The 24,564-nt window shown below is 47.5% G+C and overlaps 4 non-coding genes across 4 annotated transcripts; all 4 read left to right on the top strand.

Annotated features, from left to right (window-relative positions):
- Nucleotides 1–72, top strand: Trnak-uuu (transfer RNA lysine (anticodon UUU)). Its single transcript has one exon. It is a non-coding gene; the product is annotated as a tRNA-Lys (tRNA).
- Nucleotides 73–13,505: 13,433 nt separating this feature from the next.
- Nucleotides 13,506–13,577, top strand: Trnak-uuu (transfer RNA lysine (anticodon UUU)). Its single transcript has one exon. It is a non-coding gene; the product is annotated as a tRNA-Lys (tRNA).
- A 4,223-nt stretch (nucleotides 13,578–17,800) lies between these two features.
- On the top strand, nucleotides 17,801–17,872 carry Trnak-uuu (transfer RNA lysine (anticodon UUU)). The gene has a single exon. It is a non-coding gene; the product is annotated as a tRNA-Lys (tRNA).
- Nucleotides 17,873–19,712: 1,840 nt separating this feature from the next.
- Trnak-uuu (transfer RNA lysine (anticodon UUU)) lies at nucleotides 19,713–19,784 on the top strand. Its single transcript has one exon. It is a non-coding gene; the product is annotated as a tRNA-Lys (tRNA).
- The last annotated feature ends 4,780 nt before the right edge of the window (nucleotides 19,785–24,564 follow it).

Consider the following 24,564-nt stretch of genomic DNA (forward strand, 5'->3'; position numbering starts at 1 on the left):
GCCCAGATAGCCGAATTGGTAAGGCATTCGACATTTAATCGAAAGGCGTGGGTTCGGTCCCCACTCTGGGCGCGTGTTTTTCTTTCTTTCTTCTGTATATCAAAAAAATGTTTAGTTCAGTAACCGTAATAAAAAAGAAAGGAGCCTAACCACACCCCTATACCTGCTTTGGCGTTGTACACTGCTGACCTATCTTTCTGCATTTCCTCAACGAGCCCCTCATTTCCTTACTATATTATTATGCGAAAGCCTAGTGAGGGTCTCAGTTCTGGCAGCCTTGATGCCTAGGTAGCATAAGAGGGCTTCCCGCCAGTTACCCGCTCATGACAGGCTGTAGACGTTGGAGTCACGCCCCGGGGGTTGAAAAGAAGGTCCCCTTCTCCCCGTGTAGTCAGAGTGGCGATGGCTACCACCCTCAAGTGTCAGACACACTTCTACTAAATATAAATAGCCCAGAAAGCGAAGGACAACACAGTCGCCCAGATAGCCGAATTGGTAAGGCATTCGACATGTAATCGAAAGGCGTGGGTTCGGTCCCCACTCTGGGCGCGTTTTTTTTCTTTCTTTCTTCTGTATATTAAAAAAATGTTTAGTTCATTAACCGTAATAAAAAAGAAAAGAGCCTAACCACACCCCTATACCTGCTTCGGCGTTGTAGACTGCCGACCTATCTTTCTGCATTTCCTCAACGAGCCCCTCATCTCCTTACTATATTATTCTGCGAAAGCCTGGCGAGGGTCTCGGTTCTGGCAGCCTTGATGCCTAGGTAGCATAAGAGGGCTTCCCGCCAGTTACCCGCTCATGACAGGCTGTAGACGTTGGAGTCACGCCCCGGGGGTTGAAAAGAAGGTCCCCTTCTCCCTGTGTGGTCAGAGTGGCGATGGCTACCACCCTGAAGTGTCAGATACACTTCTAGTAAATATAAATAGCCCAGAAAGCGAAGGAGAACACAGTCGCCCAGATAGCCGAATTGGTAAGGCATTCGACATGTAATCGAAACGCGTGGGTTCGGTCCCCACACTGGGCGCGTGTTTTTCTTTCTTTCTTCTGTATATTAAAAAAATGTTTAGTTCATTAACCGTAATGAAAAGACAAGAGCCTAACCACTCCCCTATACCTGCTTTGGCGTTGCAGACCACTGACCTATCTTTCTGCATTTCCTCAACGAGCCCCTCATTTCCTTACTATATTATTATGCGAAAGCCTAGCGAGGGTCTCAGTTCTGCAGCCTTGATGCCTAGGTAGCATAAGAGGGTTTCCCGCCATTTACCCGCTCATGACAGGCTGTAGACGTTGGAGTCACGCCCCGGGGGTTGAAAAGAAGGTCCCCTTCTTCCCGTGTGGTCAGAGTGGCGATGGCTACCACCCTCAAGGGTCAGACACACTTCTACTAAATATAAATAGCCCAGAAAGCGAAGGATAACACAGTCGCCCAGATAGCCGAATTGGTAAGGCATTCGACATGTAATCGAAAGGCGTGGGTTCGGTCCCCACACTGGGCGCGTGTTTTTCTTTCTTTCTCCTGTATATTAAAAAAAAGTTTAGTTCATTAACCGTAATGAAAAGACAAGAGCCTAACCACACCCCTATACCTGCTTTGGCGTTGCAGACCACTGACCTATCTTTCTGCATTTCCTCAACGAGCCCCTCGTTTCCTTACTATATTATTATGCGAAAGCCTAGCGAGGGTCTCAGTTCTGCAGCCTTGATGCCTAGGTAGCATAAGAGGGTTTCCCGCCATTTACCCGCTCATGACATACTGTAGACGTTGGAGTCACGCCCCGGGGGTTGAAAAGAAGGTCCCCTTCTCGCCGTGTAGTCAGAGTGGCGTTGGCTACCACCCTCAAGTGTCAGATACACTTCTAGTAAATATATATAGCCCAGAAAGCGAAGGAGAAGACAGTCGCCCAGATAGCCAAATTGGTAAGGCATTCGACATGTAATCGAAAGGCGTGGGTTCGGTCCCCACTCTGGGCGCGTGTTTTTCTTTCTTCTGTATATTAAAAAAAACGTTTAGTTCATTAACCGTAATAAAAAAGAAAAGAGCCTAACCACACCCCTATACCTGCTTTGGCGTTGTAGACTGCTGACCTATCTTTCTGCATTTCCTCAACGAGCCCCTCATTTCCTTACTATATTATTCTGCGAAAGCCTAGCGAGGGTCTCGGTTCTGGCAGCCTTGATGACTATGTAGCTTAGGAGGGCTTCCCGCCAGTTACCCGCGCATGACAGGCTGTAGACGTTGGAGTCACGCCCCGGGGGTTGAAAAGAAGGTCCCCTTCTCCCCGTGTAGTCTGAGTGGCGATGGCTACCACCCTCAAGTGTCAGATACACTTCTAGTAAATATAAATAGCCCAGAAAGCGAAGGAGAACACAGTCGCCCAGATAGCCGAATTGGTAAGGCATTCGACATGTAATCGAAAGGCGTGGGTTCGGTCCCCACTCTGGGCGCGTGTTTTTCTTTCTTTCTTCTGTATATTAAAAAAATGTTTAGTTCATTAACCGTAATAAAAAAGAAAAGACCCTAACCACACCCCTATACCTGCTTTGGCGTTGTAAACTGCTGACCTATCTTTCTGCATTTCCTCAACGAGCCCCTCATTTTCTTACTATATTATTCTGCGAAAGCCTAGCGAGGGTCTCGGTTCTGGCAGCCTTGATGCCTAGGTAACATAAGAGGGCTTCCCGCCAGTTACCCGCTTATGACAGGCTGTAGACGTTCGAGTCACGCCCCGGGGGTTGACAAGAAGGTCACCTTCTCCCCGTGTAGTCAGAGTGGCGCTGGCTACCACCCTCAAGCGTCAGATACACTTCTAGTAAATATAAATACCCCAGAAAGTGAAGGAGAACACAGTCGCCCAGATAGCCGAGTTGGTAAGGCATTCGACATGTAATCGAAAGGCGTGGGTTCGGTCCCCACTCTGTGCGCGTGTTTTTCTTTCTTTCTTTCTTCTGTATATTAAAAAAAATGTTTACTTCATTACCCGTAGTGAAAAACAAAAGAGCCTAACCACACCCCTATGCCTCCTTTGGCGTTGTAGACTGCTGACCTATCTTTCTATATATATATATATATATATATATATATATATATATATATATATATATACATTTATTTAAATATCTGACACTTGATCTGACACTTGAGGGTGGTAGCCATCGCCACTCTGACTACACGGGGAGAAGGGGACCTTCTTTTCAACCCCCGGGGCGTGACTCCAACGTCTACAGCCTGTCATTAGCGGGTAACTGGCGGGAAGCCCTCTTATGCTACCTAGGCATCAAGGCTGCCACAACCGAGACCCTCGCTAGGCTTTCGCAGAATAATATAGTAAGGAAATGAGGGGCTCGTTGAGGAAATGCAGAAAGATAGGTCAGCAGTCTACAACGCCAAAGCAGGTATAGGGGTGTGGTTAGGCTCTTTTCTTTTTTATTATGGTTAATGAACTAAACATTTTTTTAATATACAGAAGAAAGAAAGAAAAACACGCGCCCAGAGTGGGGACCGAGCCCACGCTTACATGTCGAATGCCTTCCCAATTCGGCTATCTGGGCGACTGTGTTCTCCTTCGCTTTCTGGGCTATTTATATTTACTAGAAGTGTATCTGACACTTGAGGGTGGTAGCCATCGCCACTCTGACTACACGGGGTGAAGGGGACCTTCTTTTCAACCCCCAGGGCGTGACTCCAATGTCTACAGCCTGTCATGAGCGGGTAACTGGCGGGAAGCCCTCTTATGCTACCTAGGCATCAAGGCTGCCAGAACCGAGAACCTCGCTAGGCTTTCGCAGAATAATATAGTAAGGAAATGAGGGGCTCGTTGAGGAAATGCAGAAAGATAGGTCAGCAGTCTACAACGCCAAAGCAGGTATAGGGGTGTGGTTAGGCTCTTTTCTTTTTCATTACGGGTAATGAACTAAACATTTTTTTAATATACAGAAGAAAGAAAGAAAAACACGCGCCCAGAGTGGGGACCGAAACCACGATTGTCGATTACATGTCGAATGCCTTACCAATTCGGCTATCTGGGCGACTGTGTTCTCCTTCGTTTTCTGGGATATTTATATTTACTAGAAGTGTATCTGACACTTGAGGGTGGTAGCCATCGCCACTCTGACTACACGGGGAGAAGGGGACCTTCTTTTCAACCCCCGGGGGGGTGACTCCAACGTCTACAGCCTGTCATGAGCGGGTAACTGGCGGGAAGCCCTCTTATGCTACCTAGGCATCATGGCTGCCAGAACCGAGACCCTCGCTAGGTTTCGCAGAATAATATAGTAAGGAATGAGGGGCTCGTTGAGGAAATGCAGAAAGATAGGTCAGCAGTCTACAACGCCAAAGCAGGTATAGGGGTGTGGTTAGGCTCTTTTCTTTTTTATTACGGTTAATGAACTAAACATTTTTTTTAATATACAGAAGAAAGAAAGAAAAACAGGCGCCCAGAGTGGGGACAGAACCCACACCTTTCGATTACATGTCGAATGCCTTACCAATTCTCCTATCTGGGCGACTGTGTTCTCCTTCGCTTTCTGGGCTATTTATATTTACTAGAAGTGTATCTGACACTTGAGGGTGGTAGCCATCGCCACTCTGACTACACGGGGAGAAGGGGACCTTCTTTTCAACCCCCGGGGCGTGACTCCAACCCCTAAAGCCTGTCATGAGCGGGTAACTGGCGGGAAGCCCTCTTATGCTACCTAGGCATCAAGGCTGCCAGAACCGAGACCCTCGCTAGGCTTTCGCAGAATAATATAGTAAGTAAATGAGGGGCTCGTTGAGGAAATGCAGAAAGATAGGTCAGCATTCTACAATGCCAAAGCAGGTATAGGGGTGTGGTTAGCCTCTTTTCTTTTTTATTGCGGTTAATGAACTAAACATTTTTTTAATATACAGAAGAAAGAAAAACACGCGCCTAGAGTGGGGACCGAACCATTCGACATGTAATCGAAAGGCGTGGGTTCGGTCCCCACACTGGGCGCGTGTTTTTCTTCCTTTCTTCTGTATAATAAAAAAAATGTTTAGTTCATTAACCGTAATAAAAAGAAAAGAGCATAACCACCCCCCTATACCTGCTTTGGCGTTGTAGACTGCTGACCTATCTTTCTGCATTTCCTCAACGAGCCCCTCATTCCCTTACTATATTATTCTGCGAAAGCCTAGCGAGGGTCTCGGTTCTGGCAGCCTTGATGCCTAGGTAGCATAAGAGGGCTTCCCGCCAGTTACCCGCTCATGGCAGGCTTTAGACGTTGGAGTCACGCCCCGAGGGTTGAAAAGAAGGTCCCCTTCTCCCCGTGTAGTCAGAGTGGCGATGGCTACCACCTTCAAGTGTCAGATACACTTCTAGTAAATATAAATAGCCCAGAAAGCGAAGGAGAACACAGTCGCCCAGATAGCCGAATTGGTAAGGCATTCGACATGTAATCGAAAGGCGTGGGTTCGGTCCCCACTCTGGGCGCGTGTTTTTTTTTCTTTCTTCTGTATATTAAAAAAAATGTTTAGTTCATTAACCGTAATAAAAAAGAAAAGAGCCTAACCACACCCCTATACCTGCTTTGGCGTTGTAGACTGCTGACCTATCTTTCTGCATTTCCTCAACGAGCCCCTCATTTCCTTACTATATTATTCTGCGAAAGCCTAGCGAGGGTCTCGGTTCTGGCAGCCTTGATGCCTAGGTAGCATAAGAGGGCTTCCCGCCAGTTACCCGCTCATGACAGGCTGTAGACGTTGGAGTCACGCCCCGGGGGTTGAAAAGAAGATCCCCTTCTCCCCGGGTAGTCAGAGTGGCGATGGCTACCTTCCTCAAGTGTCAGATACACTTCTAGTAAATATAAATAGCCCAGAAAGCGAAGGAGAACACAGTCGCCCAGATAGCCGAATTGGTAAGGCATTCGACATGTAATCGAAAGGCGTGGGTGCGGTCCCCACTCTGGGCGCGTGTTTTTCTTTCAATCTTTCTTCTGTATATTAAAAAAAATGTTTAGTTCATTAACAGTAATAAAAAAGAAAAGAGCCTAACCACACCCCTATACCTGCTTTGGCATTGTAGACTGCGGACCTATCTCTCTGCATTTCCTCAACGAGCCCCTCATTTTCTTACTATATTATTCTGCGAAAGCCTAGCGAGGGTCTCGGTTCTGGCAGCCTTGATGCCTAGGTAGCATAAGATGGCTTCCCGTCAGTTACCCACTCATGACAGGCTGTAGACGTTGGAGTCACGCCCCGGGGGTTGAAAAGAAGGTCCCCTTCTCCCCGTGTAGTCAGAGTGGCGATGGCTACCACCCTGAAGTGTCAGATACACTTCTAGTAAATATAAATAGCCCAGAAAGCGAAGGAGAACACAGTCGCCCTGATAGCCGAATTTGTAAGGCATTCGACATGTAATCGAAAGGCATGGGTTCGGTCCCCACTCTGGGCGCGTGTTTTTCTTTCTTTCTTCTGTATATTAAAAAAATGTTTAGTTCATTAACCGTAATAAAAAAGAAAAGAGCCTAACCACACCCCTATACCTGCTTTGGCGTTGTAGACTGCTGACCTATCTTTCTGCATTTCCTCAACGAGCCCCTCATTTTCTTACTATATTATTATGCGAAAGCCTAGCGAGGGTCTCAGTTCTGGCAGCCTTGATGCCTAGGTAGCATAAGAGGGTTTCCCGCCATTTACCCGCTCATGACAGGCTGTAGACATTGGAGTCACGCCCGGGGGTTGAAAAGAAGGTCCCCTTCTCCCCGTGTGGTCAGAGTGGCGATGGCTACCACCCTCAAGTGTCAGATACACTTCTAGTAAATATAAATAGCCCAGAAAGCGAAGGAGAACACAGTCGCCCAGATAGCCGAATTGGTAAGGCATTCGACATGTAATCAAAAAGCGTGGGTTCGGTCCCCACACTGGGCGCGTGTTTTTTTTCTTTCTTCTGTATATTAAAAAAATGTTTAGTTCATTACCGTAATGAAAAGACAAGAGCCTAACCACACCCCTATACCTGCTTTGGCGTTGTAGACCACTGACCTATTTTTCTGCATTTCCTCAACGAGCCCCTCATTTTCTTACTATATTATTCTGCGAAAGCCTAGCGAGGGTCTCGGTTCTGGCAGCCTTGATGCCTAGGTAGCATAAGAGGGCTTCCCGCCAGTTACCCGCTCATGACAGGCTGTAGACGTTGGAGTCACGCCCCGGGGGTTGAAAAGAAGGTCCCCTTCTCCCCGTGTAGTCAGAGTGGTGATGGCTACCACCCTCAAGTGTCAGATACACTTCTAGTAAATATAAATAGCCCAGAAAGCGAAGGAGAACACAGTCGCCCAGATAGCCGAATTGTTAAGGCATTCGACATGTAATCGAAAGGCGTGGGTTCGGTCCCCACTCTGGGCGCGTGTTTTTCTTTCTTTCTTCTGTATATTAAAAAAATGTTTAGTTCATTAACCGTAATAAAAAAGAAAAGAGCCTAACCACACCCCTATACCTGCTTTGGCGTTGTAGACTGCTGACCTATCTTTCTGCATTTCCTCAACGAGCCCCTCATTTTCTTACTATATTATTATGCGAAAGCCTAGCGAGGGTCTCAGTTCTGGCAGCCTTGATGCCTAGGTAGCATAAGAGGGTTTCCCGCCATTTACCCGCTCATGACAGGCTGTAGACGTTGGAGTCACGCCCGGGGGTTGAAAAGAAGGTCCCCTTCTCGCCGTGTAGTCAGAGTGGCGATGGCTACCACCCTCAAGTGTCAGATACACTTCTAGTAAATATAAATAGCCCAGAAAGCGAAGGACAACACAGTCGCCCAGATAGCCGAATTGGTAAGGCATTCGACATGTAAAAGAAAGGCGTGGGTTCGGTCCCCACTCTGGGCGCGTTTTTCTTTCTTTCTTTTGTATATTAAAAAAAAATTTTTAGTTCATTAACCCTAATAAAAAAAAACAAATGAGCCTAACCACACCCCTATACCTGCTTTGGCGTTGTAGACTGCTGACCTATCTTTCTGCATTTCCTCAACGAGTCCCTCATTTCCTTACTATATTATTCTGCGAAAGCCTAGCGAGGGTCTCGGTTCTGGCAGCCTTGATGCCTAGGTAGCATAAGAGGGCTTCCCGCCAGTTACCCGCTCATGACAGGTTGTAGACGTTGGAGTCACGCCCCGGGGGTTGAAAAGAAGGTCCCCTTCTCCCCGTGTAGTCAGAGTGGCGATGGCTACCACCCTCAAGTGTCAGACACACTTCTACTAAATATAAATAGCCCAGAAAGCGAAGGATAACACAGTCGCCCAGATAGCCGAATTGGTAAGGCATTCGACATGTAATCGAAAGGCGTGGGTTCGGTCCCCACTCTGGGCGCGTTTTTTTTCTTTCTTTCTTCTGTATATTAAAAAAATGTTTAGTTCATTAACCGTAATAAAAAAGAAAAGAGCCTAACCACACCCCTATACCTGCTTCGGCCTTGTAGACTGCCGACCTATCTTTCTGCATTTCCTCAACGAGCCCCTCATCTCCTTACTATATTATTCTGCGAAAGCCTGGCGAGGGTCTCGGTTCTGGCAGCCTTGATGCCTAGGTAGCATAAGAGGGCTTCCCGCCAGTTACCCGCTCATGACAGGCTGTAGACGTTGGAGTCACGCCCCGGGGGTTGAAAAGAAGGTCCCCTTCTCCCCGTGTGGTCAGAGTGGCGATGGCTACCACCCTGAAGTGTCAGATACACTTCTAGTAAATATAAATAGCCCAGAAAGCGAAGGAGAACACAGTCGCCCAGATAGCCGAATTGGTAAGGCATTCGACATGTAATCGAAAAGCGTGGGTTCGGTCCCCACACTGGGCGCGTGTTTTTCTTTCTTTCTTCTGTATATTAAAAAAATGTTTAGTTCATTAACCGTAATGAAAAGACAAGAGCCTAACCACTCCCCTATACCTGCTTTGGCGTTGCAGACCACTGACCTATCTTTCTGCATTTCCTCAACGAGCCCCTCATTTCCTTACTATATTATTATGCGAAAGCCTAGCGAGGGTCTCAGTTCTGCAGCCTTGATGCCTAGGTAGCATAAGAGGGTTTCCCGCCATTTACCCGCTCATGACAGGCTGTAGACGTTGGAGTCATGCCCCGGGGGTTGAAAAGAAGGTCCCCTTCTCCCCGTGTGGTCAGAGTGGCGATGGCTACCACCCTCAAGTGTCAGACACACTTCTACTAAATATAAATAGCCCAGAAAGCGAAGGATAACACAGTCGCCCAGATAGCCGAATTGGTAAGGCATTCGACATGTAATCGAAAGGCGTGGGTTCGGTCCCCACTCTGGGCGCGTTTTTTTTCTTTCTTTCTTCTGTATATTAAGAAAATGTTTAGTTCATTAACCGCAATAAAAAAGAAAAGAGCCTAACCACACCCCTATACCTGCTTTGGCGTTGTAGACTGCTGACCTATCTTTCTGCATTTCCTCAACGAGCCCCTCATTTCCTTACTATATTATTCTGCGAAAGCCTAGCGAGGGTCTCGGTTCTGGCAGCCTTGATGCCTAGGTAGCATAAGAGGGCTTCCCGCCAGTTACCCGCTCATGACAGGCTGTAGACGTTGGAGTCACGCCCCGGGGGTTGAAAAGAAGGTCCACTTCTCCCCGGGTAGTCAGAGTGGCGATGGCTACCTTCCTCAAGTGTCAGATACACTTCTAGTAAATATAAATAGCCCAGAAAGCGAAGGAGAACACAGTCGCCCAGATAGCCGAATTGGTAAGGCATTCGACATGTAATCGAAAGGCGTGGGTTCGGTCCCCACTCTGGGCGCGTGTTTTTCTTTCAATCTTTCTTCTGTATATTAAAAAAAATGTTTAGTTCATTAACAGTAATAAAAAAGAAAAGAGCCTAACCACACCCCTATACCTGCTTTGGCGTTGTACACTGCTGACCTATCTTTCTGCATTTTCTCAACGAGCCCCTCATTTTCTTACTATATTATTATGCGAAAGCCTAGCGAGGGTCTCAGTTCTGGCAGCCTTGATGCCTAGGTAGCATAAGAGGGTTTCCAGCCATTTACCCGCTCATGACAGGCTGTAGACGTTGGAGTCACGCCCGGGGGTTGAAAAGAAGGTCCCCTTCTCCCCGTGTGGTCAGAGTGGCGATGGCTACCACCCTCAAGTGTCAGATACACTTCTAGTAAATATAAATAGCCCAGAAAGCGAAGGAGAACACAGTCGCCCAGATAGCCGAATTGGTAAGGCATTCGACATGTAATCAAAAAGCATGGGTTCGGTCCCCACACTGGGCGCGTGTTTTTTTTTCTTTCTTCTGTATATTAAAAAAATGTTTAGTTCATTACCGTAATGAAAAGACAAGAGCCTAACCACACCCCTATACCTGCTTTGGCGTTGTAGACCACTGACCTATTTTTCTGCATTTCCTCAACGAGCCCCTCATTTTCTTACTATATTTTTCTGCGAAAGCCTAGCGAGGGTCTCGGTTCTGGCAGCCTTGATGCCTAGGTAGCATAAGAGGGCTTCCCGCCAGTTACCCGCTCATGACAGGCTGTAGACGTTGGAGTCACGCCCCGGGGGTTGAAAAGAAGGTCCCCTTCTCCCCGTGTAGTCAGAGTGGTGATGGCTACCACCCTCAAGTGTCAGATACACTTCTAGTAAATATAAATAGCCCAGAAAGCGAAGGAGAACACAGTCGCCCAGATAGCCGAATTGGTAAGGCATTCGACATGTAATCGAAAGGCGTGGGTTCGGTCCCCACTCTGGGCGCGTGTTTTTCTTTCTTTCTTCTGTATATTAAAAAAATGTTTAGTTCATTAACCGTAATAAAAAAGAAAAGAGCCTAACCACACCCCTATACCTGCTTTGGCGTTGTAGACTGCTGACCTATCTTTCTGCATTTCCTCAACGAGCCCCTCATTTTCTTACTATATTATTATGCGAAAGCCTAGCGAGGGTCTCAGTTCTGGCAGCCTTGATGCCTAGGTAGCATAAGAGGGTTTCCCGCCATTTACCCGCTCATGACAGGCTGTAGACGTTGGAGTCACGCCCGGGGGTTGAAAAGAAGGTCCCCTTCTCGCCGTGTAGTCAGAGTGGCGATGGCTACCACCCTCAAGTGTCAGATACACTTCTAGTAAATATAAATAGCCCAGAAAGCGAAGGACAACACAGTCGCCCAGATAGCCGAATTGGTAAGGCATTCGACATGTAAAAGAAAGGCGTGGGTTCGGTCCCCACTCTGGGCGCGTTTTTCTTTCTTTCTTTTGTATATTAAAAAAAATTTTTAGTTCATTAACCCTAATAAAAAAAAACAAATGAGCCTAACCACACCCCTATACCTGCTTTGGCGTTGTAGACTGCTGACCTATCTTTCTGCATTTCCTCAACGAGTCCCTCATTTCCTTACTATATTATTCTGCGAAAGCCTAGAGAGGGTCTCGGTTCTGGCAGCCTTGATGCCTAGGTAGCATAAGAGGGCTTCCCGCCAGTTACCCGCTCATGACAGGCTGTAGACGTTGGAGTCACGCCCCGGGGGTTGAAAAGAAGGTCCCCTTCTCCCCGTGTAGTCAGAGTGGCGATGGCTACCACCCTCAAGTGTCAGCCACACTTCTACTAAATATAAATAGCCCAGAAAGCGAAGGATAACACAGTCGCCCAGATAGCCGAATTGGTAAGGCATTCGACATGTAATCGAAAGGCGTGGGTTCGGTCCCCACTCTGGGCGCGTTTTTTTTCTTTCTTTCTTCTGTATATTAAAAAAATGTTTAGTTCATTAACCGTAATAAAAAAGAAAAGAGCCTAACCACACCACTATACCTGCTTCGGCGTTGTAGACTGCCGACCTATCTTTCTGCATTTCCTCAACGAGCCCCTCATCTCCTTACTATATTATTCTGCGAAAGCCTGGCGAGGGTCTCGGTTCTGGCAGCCTTGATGCCTAGGTAGCATAAGAGGGCTTCCCGCCAGTTACCCGCTCATGACAGGCTGTAGACGTTGGAGTCACGCCCCGGGGGTTGAAAAGAAGGTCCCCTTCTCCCCGTGTGGTCAGAGTGGCGATGGCTACCACCCTGAAGTGTCAGATACACTTCTAGTAAATATAAATAGCCCAGAAAGCGAAGGAGAACACAGTCGCCCAGATAGCCGAATTGGTAAGGCATTCGACATGTAATCGAAAAGCGTGGGTTCGGTCCCCACACTGGGCGCGTGTTTTTCTTTCTTTCTTCTGTATATTAAAAAAATGTTTAGTTCATTAACCGTAATGAAAAGACAAGAGCCTAACCACTCCCCTATACCTGCTTTGGCATTGCAGACCACTGACCTATCTTTCTGCATTTCCTCAACGAGCCCCTCATTTCCTTACTATATTATTATGCGAAAGCCTAGCGAGGGTCTCAGTTCTGCAGCCTTGATGCCTAGGTAGCATAAGAGGGTTTCCCGCCATTTACCCGCTCATGACAGGCTGTAGACGTTGGAGTCATGCCCCGGGGGTTGAAAAGAAGGTCCCCTTCTCCCCGTGTGGTCAGAGTGGCGATGGCTACCACCCTCAAGTGTCAGACACACTTCTACTAAATATAAATAGCCCAGAAAGCGACGGATAACACAGTCGCCCAGATAGCCGAATTGGTAAGGCATTCGACATGTAATCGAAAGGCGTGGGTTCGGTCCCCACTCTGGGCGCGTTTTTTTTCTTTCTTTCTGCTGTATATTAAGAAAATGTTTAGTTCATTAACCGTAATAAAAAAGAAAAGAGCCTAACCACACCCCTATACCTGCTTTGGCGTTGTAGACTGCTGACCTATCTTTCTGCATTTCCTCAACGAGCCCCTCATTTCCTTACTATATTATTCTGCGAAAGCCTAGCGAGGGTCTCGGTTCTGGCAGCCTTGATGCCTAGGTAGCATAAGAGGGCTTCCCGCCAGTTACCCGCTCATGACAGGCTGTAGACGTTGGAGTCACGCCCCGGGGGTTGAAAAGAAGGTCCCCTTCTCCCCGGGTAGTCAGAGTGGCGATGGCTACCTTCCTCAAGTGTAAGATACACTTCTAGTAAATATAAATAGCCCAGAAAGCGAAGGAGAACACAGTCGCCCAGATAGCCGAATTGGTAAGGCATTCGACATGTAATCGAAAGGCGTGGGTTCGGTCCCCACTCTGGGCGCGTGTTTTTCTTTCAATCTTTCTTCTGTATATTAAAAAAAATGTTTAGTTCATTAACAGTAATAAAAAAGAAAAGAGCCTAACCACACCCCTATACCTGCTTTGGCGTTGTACACTGCTGACCTATCTTTCTGCATTTTCTCAACGAGCCCCTCATTTCCTTACTATATTATTCTGCGAAAGCCTAGCAAGGGTCTCGGTTCTGGCAGCCTTTATGGCTAGGTAGCATAAGAGGGCTTCCCGCCAGTTACCCGCTCATTACAGGCTGTAGACGTTGGAGTCACGCCCCGGGGGTTGAAATGAAGGTCCCCTTCTCTCCGTGTAGTCAGAGTGGCGATGGCTACCTTCCTCAAGTGTCAGATACACTTCTAGTAAATATAAATAGCCCAGAAAGCGACGGAGAACACAGTCGCCCAGATAGCCGAATTGGTAAGGCATTCGACATTTAATCGAAAGGCGTGGGTTCGGTCCCCACTCTGGGCGCGTGTTTTTCTTTCTTTCTTCTGTATATCAAAAAAATGTTTAGTTCAGTAACCGTAATAAAAAAGAAAGGAGCCTAACCACACCCCTATACCTACTTTGGCGTTGTACACTGCTGACCTATCTTTCTGCATTTCCTCAACGAGCCCCTCATTTCCTTACTATATTATTCTGCGAAAGCCTAGCGAGGGTTTCGGTTCTGGCAGCCTTGATACCTAGGTAGCATAAGAGGGCTTCCCGCCAGTTACCCGCTCATGACAGGCTGTAGACGTTGGAGTCACGCCCCGGGGGTTGAAAAGAAGGTCCCCTTTTCCCCGTTTGGTCAGAGTGGCGATGGCTACCACCCTCAAGTGTCAAATACACTTCTAGTAAATATAAATAGCCCAGAAAGCGAAGGACAACACAGTCGCCCAGATAGCCGAATTGGTAAGGCATTCGACATGTAATCGACAATCGTGGTTTCGGTCCCCACTCTGGGCGCGTGTTTTTCTTTCTTTCTTCTGTATATTAAAAAAATGTTTTGTTCATTAACCGTAATAAAAAAGACAAGAGCCTAACCACACCCCTATACCTGCTTTGGCATTGTAGACTGCTGACCTATCTCTCTGCATTTCCTCAACGAGCCCCTCATTTTCTTACTATATTATTCTGCGAAAGCCTAGCGAGGGTCTCGGTTCTGGCAGCCTTGATGCCTAGGTAGCATAAGAGGGCTTCCCGTCAGTTACCCACTCATGACAGGCTGTAGACGTTGGAGTCACGCCCCGGGGGTTGAAAAGAAGGTCCCCTTCTCCCCGTGTAGTCAGAGTGGCGATGGCTACCACCCTGAAGTGTCAGATACACTTCTAGTAAATATAAATAGCCCAGAAAGCGAAGGAGAACACAGTCGCCCTGATAGCCGAATTTGTAAGGCATTCGACATGTAATCGAAAGGCATGGGTTCGGTCCCCACTCTGGGCGCGTGTTTTTCTTTCTTTCTTCTGTATATTAAAAAAATGTTTAGTTCAATAACCGTAATAAAAAAGAAAAGAGCCTAACCACACCCCTATACCTGCTTTGGCATTGTAGACTGCTGACCTATCTTTCTGCATTTCCTCAACGAGCCCCTCATCTCCTTACTATATTATTCTGCGAAAGCCTGGCGAGGGTCTCGGTTCTGGCAGCCTTGATGCCTAGGTTGCATAAGAGGGCTTCCCGCCAGTTACCCGCTCATGACAGGCTGTAGACGTTGGAGTCACGCCCCGGGGGTTGAAAAGAAGGTCCCCTTCTCCCCGTGTGGTCAGAGTGGCGATGGCTACCACCCTCAAGTGTCAGATACACTTCTAGTAAATATAAATAGCCCAGAAAGCGAAGGAGAACACAGTCGCCCAGATAGCCGAATTGGTAAGGCATTCGACATGTAATCAAAAAGCGTGGGTTCGGTCCCCACACTGGGCGCGTGTTTTTTTTTCTTTCTTCTGTATATTAAAAAAATGTTTAGTTCATTACCGTAATGAAAAGACAAGAGCCTAACCACACCCCTATACCTGCTTTGGCGTTGTAGACCACTGACCTATTTTTCTGCATTTCCTCAACGAGCCCCTCATTTTCTTACTATATTATTCTGCGAAAGCCTAGCGAGGGTCTCGGTTCTGGCAGCCTTGATGCCTAGGTAGCATAAGAGGGCTTCCCGCCAGTTACCCGCTCATGACAGGCTGTAGACGTTGGAGTCACGCCCCGGGGGTTGAAAAGAAGGTCCCCTTCTCCCCGTGTAGTCAGAGTGGTAATAGCTACCACCCTCAAGTGTCAGATACACTTCTAGTAAATATAAATAGCCCAGAAAGCGAAGGAGAACACAGTCGCCCAGATAGCCGAATTGGTAAGGCATTCGACATGTAATCGAAAGGCGTGGGTTCGGTCCCCACTCTGGGCGCGTGTTTTTCTTTCTTTCTTCTGTATATTAAAAAAATGTTTAGTTCATTAACCGTAATAAAAAAGAAAAGAGCCTAACCACACCCCTATACCTGCTTTGGCGTTGTAGACTGCTGACCTATCTTTCTGCATTTCCTCAACGAGCCCCTCATTTTCTTACTATATTATTATGCGAAAGCCTAGCGAGGGTCTCAGTTCTGGCAGCCTTGATGCCTAGGTAGCATAAGAGGGTTTCCCGCCATTTACCCGCTCATGACAGGCTGTAGACGTTAGAGTCACGCCCGGGGGTTGAAAAGAAGGTCCCCTTCTCGCCGTGTAGTCAGAGTGGCGATGGCTACCACCCTCAAGTGTCAGATACACTTCTAGTAAATATAAATAGCCCAGAAAGCGAAGGACAACACAGTCGCCCAGATAACCGAATTGGTAAGGCATTCGACATGTAAAAGAAAGGCGTGGGTTCGGTCCCCACTCTGGGCGCGTTTTTTTTCTTTCTTTCTTCTGTATATTAAAAAAATGTTTAGTTCATTAACCGTAATAAAAAAGAAAAGAGCCTAACCACACCCCTATACCTGCTTCGGTGTTGTAGACTGCCGACCTATCTTTCTGCATTTCCTCAACGAGCCCCTCATCTCCTTACTATATTATTCTGCGAAAGCCTGGCGAGGGTCTCGGTTCTGGCAGCCTTGATGCCTAGGTAGCATAAGAGGGCTTCCCGCCATTTTCCCGCTCATGACAGGCTGTAGACGTTGGAGTCACGCCCCGGGGGTTGAAAAGAAGGTCCCCTTCTCCCCGTGTGGTCAGAGTGGCGATGGCTACCACCCTGAAGTGTCAGATACACTTCTAGTAAATATAAATAGCCCAGAAAGCGAAGGAGAACACAGTCGCCCAGATAGCCGAATTGGTAAGGCATTCGACATGTAATCGAAAAGCGTGGGTTCGGTCCCCACACTGGGCGCGTGTTTTTCTTTCTTTCTTCTGTATATTAAAAAAATGTTTAGTTCATTAACCGTAATGAAAAGACAAGAGCCTAACCACACCCCTATACCTGCTTTGGCGTTGCAGACCACTGACCTATCTTTCTGCATTTCCTCAACGAGCCCCTCATTTCCTTACTATATTATTATGCGAAAGCCTAGCGAGGGTCTCAGTTCTGCAGCCTTGATGCCTAGGTAGCATAAGAGGGTTTCCCGCCATTTACCCGCTCATGACAGGCTGTAGACGTTGGAGTCATGCCCCGGGGGTTGAAAAGAAGGTCCCCTTCTCCCCGTGTGGTCAGAGTGGCGATGGCTACCACCCTCAAGTGTCAGACACACTTCTACTAAATATAAATAGCCCAGAAAGCGAAGGATAACACAGTCGCCCAGATAGCCGAATTGGTAAGGCATTCGACATGTAATCGAAAGGCGTGGGTTCGGTCCCCACTCTGGGCGCGTTTTTTTTCTTTCTTTCTTCTGTATATTAAAAAAATGTTTAGTTCATTAACCGTAATAAAAAAGAAAAGAGCCTAACCACACCCCTATACCTGCTTTGGCGTTGTAGACTGCTGACCTATCTTTCTGCATTTCCTCAACGAGCCCCTCATTTCCTTACTATATTATTCTGCGAAAGCCTAGCGAGGGTCTCGGTTCTGGCAGCCTTGATGCCTAGGTAGCATAAGAAGGCTTCCCGCCAGTTACCCGCTCATGACAGGCTGTAGACGTTGGAGTCACGCCCCGGGGGTTGAAAAGAAGGTCCCCTTCTCCCCGGGTAGTCAGAGTGGCGATGGCTACCTTCCTCAAGTGTCAGATACACTTCTAGTAAATATAAATAGCCCAGAAAGCGAAGGAGAACACAGTCGCCCAGATAGCCGAATTGGTAAGGCATTCGACATGTAATCGAAAGGCGTGGGTTCGGTCCCCACTCTGGGCGCGTGTTTTTCTTTCAATCTTTCTTCTGTATATTAAAAAAAATGTTTAGTTCATTAACAGTAATAAAAAAGAAAAGAGCCTAACCACACCCCTATACCTGCTTTGGCGTTGTACACTGCTGACCTATCTTTCTGCATTTTCTCAACGAGCCCCTCATTTCCTTACTATATTATTCTGCGAAAGCCTAGCAAGGGTCTCGGTTCTGGCAGCCTTTATGGCTAGGTAGCATAAGAGGGCTTCCCGCCAGTTACCCGCTCATTACAGGCTGTAGACGTTGGAGTCACGCCCCGGGGGTTGAAATGAAGGTCCCCTTCTCCCCGTGTAGTCAGAGTGGCGATGGCTACCTTCCTCAAGTGTCAGATACACTTCTAGTAAATATAAATAGCCCAGAAAGCGACGGAGAACACAGTCGCCCAGATAGCCGAATTGGTAAGGCATTCGACATTTAATCGAAAGGCGTGGGTTCGGTCCCCACTCTGGGCGCGTGTTTTTCTTTCTTTCTTCTGTATATCAAAAAAATGTTTAGTTCAGTAACCGTAATAAAAAAGAAAGGAGCCTAACCACACCCCTATACCTGCTTTGGCGTTGTACACTGCTGACCTATCTTTCTGCATTTCCTCAACGAGCCCCTCATTTCCTTACTATATTATTCTGCGAAAGCCTAGCGAGGGTTTCGGTTCTGGCAGCCTTGATACCTAGGTAGCATAAGAGGGCTTCCCGCCAGTTACCCGCTCATGACAGGCTGTAGACGTTGGAGTCACGCCCCGGGGGTTGAAAAGAAGGTCCCCTTCTCCCCGTGTGGTCAGAGTGGCGATGGCTACCACCCTGAAGTGTCAGATACACTTCTAGTAAATATAAATAGCCCAGAAAGCGAAGGAGAACACAGTCGCCCAGATAGCCGAATTGGTAAGGCATTCGACATGTAATCGAAAAGCGTGGGTTCGGTCCCCACACTGGGCGCGTGTTTTTCTTTCTTTCTTCTGTATATTAAAAAAATGTTTAGTTCATTAACCGTAATGAAAAGACAAGAGCCTAACCACACCCCTATACCTGCTTTGGCGTTGCAGACCACTGACCTATCTTTCTGCATTTCCTCAACGAGCCCCTCATTTCCTTACTATATTATTATGCGAAAGCCTAGCGAGGGTCTCAGTTCTGCAGCCTTGATGCCTAGGTAGCATAAGAGGGTTTCCCGCCATTTACCCGCTCATGACAGGCTGTAGACGTTGGAGTCATGCCCCGGGGGTTGAAAAGAAGGTCCCCTTCTCCCCGTGTGGTCAGAGTGGCGATGGCTACCACCCTCAAGTGTCAGACACACTTCTACTAAATATAAATAGCCCAGAAAGCGAAGGATAACACAGTCGCCCAGATAGCCGAATTGGTAAGGCATTCGACATGTAATCGAAAGGCGTGGGTTCGGTCCCCACTCTGGGCGCGTTTTTTTTCTTTCTTTCTTCTGTATATTAAAAAAATGTTTAGTTCATTAACCGTAATAAAAAAGAAAAGAGCCTAACCACACCCCTATACCTGCTTTGGCGTTGTAGACTGCTGACCTATCTTTCTGCATTTCCTCAACGAGCCCCTCATTTCCTTACTATATTATTCTGCGAAAGCCTAGCGAGGGTCTCGGTTCTGGCAGCCTTGATGCCTAGGTAGCATAAGAAGGCTTCCCGCCAGTTACCCGCTCATGACAGGCTGTAGACGTTGGAGTCACGCCCCGGGGGTTGAAAAGAAGGTCCCCTTCTCCCCGGGTAGTCAGAGTGGCGATGGCTACCTTCCTCAAGTGTCAGATACACTTCTAGTAAATATAAATAGCCCAGAAAGCGAAGGAGAACACAGTCGCCCAGATAGCCGAATTGGTAAGGCATTCGACATGTAATCGAAAGGCGTGGGTTCGGTCCCCACTCTGGGCGCGTGTTTTTCTTTCAATCTTTCTTCTGTATATTAAAAAAAATGTTTAGTTCATTAACAGTAATAAAAAAGAAAAGAGCCTAACCACACCCCTATACCTGCTTTGGCGTTGTACACTGCTGACCTATCTTTCTGCATTTTCTCAACGAGCCCCTCATTTCCTTACTATATTATTCTGCGAAAGCCTAGCAAGGGTCTCGGTTCTGGCAGCCTTTATGGCTAGGTAGCATAAGAGGGCTTCCCGCCAGTTACCCGCTCATTACAGGCTGTAGACGTTGGAGTCACGCCCCGGGGGTTGAAATGAAGGTCCCCTTCTCCCCGTGTAGTCAGAGTGGCGATGGCTACCTTCCTCAAGTGTCAGATACACTTCTAGTAAATATAAATAGCCCAGAAAGCGACGGAGAACACAGTCGCCCAGATAGCCGAATTGGTAAGGCATTCGACATTTAATCGAAAGGCGTGGGTTCGGTCCCCACTCTGGGCGCGTGTTTTTCTTTCTTTCTTCTGTATATCAAAAAAATGTTTAGTTCAGTAACCGTAATAAAAAAGAAAGGAGCCTAACCACACCCCTATACCTGCTTTGGCGTTGTACACTGCTGACCTATCTTTCTGCATTTCCTCAACGAGCCCCTCATTTCCTTACTATATTATTCTGCGAAAGCCTAGCGAGGGTTTCGGTTCTGGCAGCCTTGATACCTAGGTAGCATAAGAGGGCTTCCCGCCAGTTACCCGCTCATGACAGGCTGTAGACGTTGGAGTCACGCCCCGGGGGTTGAAAAGAAGGTCCCCTTCTCCCCGTTTGGTCAGAGTGGCGATGGCTACCACCCTCAAGTGTCAGATACACTTCTAGTAAATATAAATAGCCCAGAAAGCGAAGGAGAACACAGTCGCCCAGATAGCCGAATTGGTAAGGCATTCGACATGTAATCGACAATCGTGGTTTCGGTCCCCACTCTGGGCGCGTGTTTTTCTTTCTTTCTTCTGTATATTAAAAAAATGTTTTGTTCATTAACCGTAATAAAAAAGACAAGAGCCTAACCACACCCCTATACCTGCTTTGGCATTGTAGACTGCTGGCCTATCTCTCTGCATTTCCTCAACGAGCCCCTCATTTTCTTACTATATTATTCTGCGAAAGCCTAGCGAGGGTCTCGGTTCTGGCAGCCTTGATGCCTAGGTAGCATAAGAGGGCTTCCCGTCAGTTACCCACTCATGACAGGCTGTAGACGTTGGAGTCACGCCCCGGGGGTTGAAAAGAAGGTCCCCTTCTCCCCGTGTAGTCAGAGTGGCGATGGCTACCACCCTCAAGTGTCAGATACACTTCTAGTAAATATAAATAGCCCAGAAAGCGAAGGAGAACACAGTCGCCCAGATAGCCGAATTGGTAAGGCATTCGACATGTAAAAGAAAGGCGTGGGTTCGGTCCCCACTCTGGGCGCGTTTTTCTTTCTTTCTTTTGTATATTAAAAAAAATTTTTAGTTCATTAACCCTAATAAAAAAAAACAAATGAGCCTAACCACACCCCTATACCTGCTTTGGCGTTGTAGACTGCTGACCTATCTTTCTGCATTTCCTCAACGAGTCCCTCATTTCCTTACTATATTATTCTGCGAAAGCCTAGCGAGGGTCTCGGTTCTGGCAGCCTTGATGCCTAGGTAGCATAAGAGGGCTTCCCGCCAGTTACCCGCTCATGACAGGCTGTAACGTTGGAGTCACGCCCCGGGGGTTGAAAAGAAGGTCCCCTTCTCCCCGTGTAGTCAGAGTGGCGATGGCTACCACCCTCAAGTGTCAGACACACTTCTACTAAATATAAATAGCCCAGAAAGCGAAGGATAACACAGTCGCCCAGATAGCCGAATTGGTAAGGCATTCGACATGTAATCGAAAGGCGTGGGTTCGGTCCCCACTCTGGGCGCGTTTTTTTTTCTTTCTTTCTTCTGTATATTAAAAAAATGTTTAGTTCATTAACCGTAATAAAAAAGAAAAGAGCCTAACCACACCCCTATACCTGCTTCGGCGTTGTAGACTGCCGACCTATCTTTCTGCATTTCCTCAACGAGCCCCTCATCTCCTTACTATATTATTCTGCGAAAGCCTGGCGAGGGTCTCGGTTCTGGCAGCCTTGATGCCTAGGTAGCATAAGAGGGCTTCCCGCCAGTTACCCGCTCATGACAGGCTGTAGACGTTGGAGTCACGCCCCGGGGGTTGAAAAGAAGGTCCCCTTCTCCCCGTGTGGTCAGAGTGGCGATGGCTACCACCCTGAAGTGTCAGATACACTTCTAGTAAATATAAATAGCCCAGAAAGCGAAGGAGAACACAGTCGCCCAGATAGCCGAATTGGTAAGGCATTCGACATGTAATCGAAAAGCGTGGGTTCGGTCCCCACACTAGGCGCGTGTTTTTCTTTCTTTCTTCTGTATATTAAAAAAATGTTTAGTTCATTAACCGTAATGAAAAGACAAGAGCCTAACCACACCCCTATACCTGCTTTGGCGTTGCAGACCACTGACCTATCTTTCTGCATTTCCTCAACGAGCCCCTCATTTCCTTACTATATTATTATGCGAAAGCCTAGCGAGGGTCTCAGTTCTGCAGCCTTGATGCCTAGGTAGCATAAGAGGGTTTCCCGCAATTTACCCGCTCATGACAGGCTGTAGACGTTGGAGTCATGCCCCGGGGGTTGAAAAGAAGGTCCCCTTCTCCCCGTGTGGTCAGAGTGGCGATGGCTACCACCCTCAAGTGTCAGATACACTTCTAGTAAATATAAATAGCCCAGAAAGCGAAGGAGAACACAGTCACCCAGATAGCCGAATTGGTAAGGCATTCGACATGTAATCAAAAAGCGTGGGTTCGGTCCCCACACTGGGCGCGTGTTTTTTTTTCTTTCTTCTGTATATTAAAAAAATGTTTAGTTCATTACCGTAATGAAAAGACAAGAGCCTAACCACACCCCTATACCTGCTTTGGCGTGGTAGACCACTGACCTATCTTTCTGCATTTCCTCAACGAGCCCCTCATTTCCTTACTATATTATTATGCGAAAGCCTAGCGAGGGTCTCAGTTCTGCAGCCTTGATGCCTAGGTAGCATAAGAGGGTTTCCCGCCATTTACCCGCTCATGACAGGCTGTAGACGTTGGAGTCACGCCCCGGGGGTTGAAAAGAAGGTCCCCTTCTCCCCGTATGGTCAGAGTGGCGATGGCTACCACCCTCAAGTGTCAGATACACTTCTAGTAAATATAAATAGCCCAGAAAGCGAAGGAGAACACAGTCGCCCAGATAGCCGAATTGGTAAGGCATTCGACATGTAATCAAAAAGCGTGGGTTCGGTCCCCACACTGGGCGCGTGTTTTTTTTTCTTTCTTCTGTATATTAAAAAAATGTTTAGTTCATTACCGTAATGAAAAGACAAGAGCCTAACCACACCCCTATACCTGCTTTGGCGTTTTAGACCACTGACCTATTTTTCTGCATTTCCTCAACGAGCCCCTCATTTTCTTACTATATTATTCTGCGAAAGCCTAGCGAGGGTCTCGGTTCTGCCAGCCTTGATGCCTAGGTAGCATAAGAGGGCTTCCCGCCAGTTACCCGCTCATGACAGGCTGTAGACGTTGGAGTCACGCCCCGGGGGTTGAAAAGAAGGTCCCCTTCTCTCCGTGTAGTCAGAGTGGTGATGGCTACCACCCTCAAGTGTCAGATACACTTCTAGTAAATATAAATAGCCCAGAAAGCGAAGGAGAACACAGTCGCCCAGATAGCCGAATTGGTAAGGCATTCGACATGTAATCGAAAGGCGTGGGTTCGGTCCCCACTCTGGGCGCGTGTTTTTCTTTCTTTCTTCTGTATATTAAAAAAATGTTTAGTTCATTAACCGTAATAAAAAAGAAAAGAGCCTAACCACACCCCTATACCTGCTTTGGCGTTGTAGACTGCTGACCTATCTTTCTGCATTTCCTCAACGAGCCCCTCATTTTCTTACTATATTATTATGCGAAAGCCTAGCGAGGGTCTCAGTTCTGGCAGCCTTGATGCCTAGGTAGCATAAGAGGGTTTCCCGCCATTTACCCGCTCATGACAGGCTGTAGACGTTGTAGTCACGCCCCGGAGGTTGAAAAGAAGGTCCCCTTCTCGCCGTGTAGTCAGAGTGGCGATGGCTACCACCCTCAAGTGTCAGATACACTTCTAGTAAATATAAATAGCCCAGAAAGCGAAGGACAACACAGTCGCCCAGATAGCCGAATTGGTAAGGCATTCGACATGTAAAAGAAAGGCGTGGGTTCGGTCCCACTCTGGGCGCGTTTTTCTTTCTTTCTTTTGTATATTAAAAAAAAAATTTTAGTTCATTAACCCTAATAAAAAAAACAAATGAGCCTAACCACACCCCTATACCTGCTTTGGCGTTGTAGACTGCTGACCTATCTTTCTGCATTTCCTCAACGAGTCCCTCATTTCCTTACTATATTATTCTGCGAAAGCCTAGCGAGGGTCTCGGTTCTGGCAGCCTTGATGCCTAGGTAGCATAAGAGGGCTTCCCGCCAGTTACCCGCTCATGACAGGCTGTAGACGTTGGAGTCACGCCCCGGGGGTTGAAAAGAAGGTCCCCTTCTCCCCGTGTAGTCAGAGTGGCGATGGCTACCACCCTCAAGTGTCAGACACACTTCTACTAAATATAAATAGCCCAGAAAGCGAAGGATAACACAGTCGCCCAGATAGCCGAATTGGTAAGGCATTCGACATGTAATCGAAAGGCGTGGGTTCGGTCCCCACTCTGGGCGCGTTTTTTTTCTTTCTTTCTTCTGTATATTAAAAAAATGTTTAGTTCATTAACCGTAATAAAAAAGAAAAGAGCCTAACCACACCCCTATACCTGCTTCGGCGTTGTAGACTGCCGACCTATCTTTCTGCATTTCCTCAACGAGCCCCTCATCTCCTTACTATATTATTCTGCGAAAGCCTGGCGAGGGTCTCGGTTCTGGCAGCCTTGATGCCTAGGGAGCATAAGAGGGCTTCCCGCCAGTTACCCGCTCATGACAGGCTGTAGACGTTGGAGTCACGCCCCGGGGGTTGAAAAGAAGGTCCCCTTCTCCCCGTGTAGTCAGAGTGGCGATGGCTACCACCCTCAAGTGTCAGATACACTTCTAGTAAATATAAATAGCCCAGAAAGCGAAGGAGAACACAGTCGCCCAGATAGCCGAATTTGTAAGGCATTCGACATGTATTTGAAAGGCGTGGGTTCGGTCCCTACTCTGGGCGCGTGTTTTTCTT

The sequence above is a fragment of the Haemaphysalis longicornis genome, unplaced genomic scaffold (assembly GCF_048455015.1).
Source record: "Haemaphysalis longicornis isolate Haplotype H1 unplaced genomic scaffold, Haemaphysalis longicornis Haplotype H1 scaffold_6, whole genome shotgun sequence".
In the NCBI taxonomy this organism is placed as follows: domain Eukaryota; kingdom Metazoa; phylum Arthropoda; class Arachnida; order Ixodida; family Ixodidae; genus Haemaphysalis; species Haemaphysalis longicornis.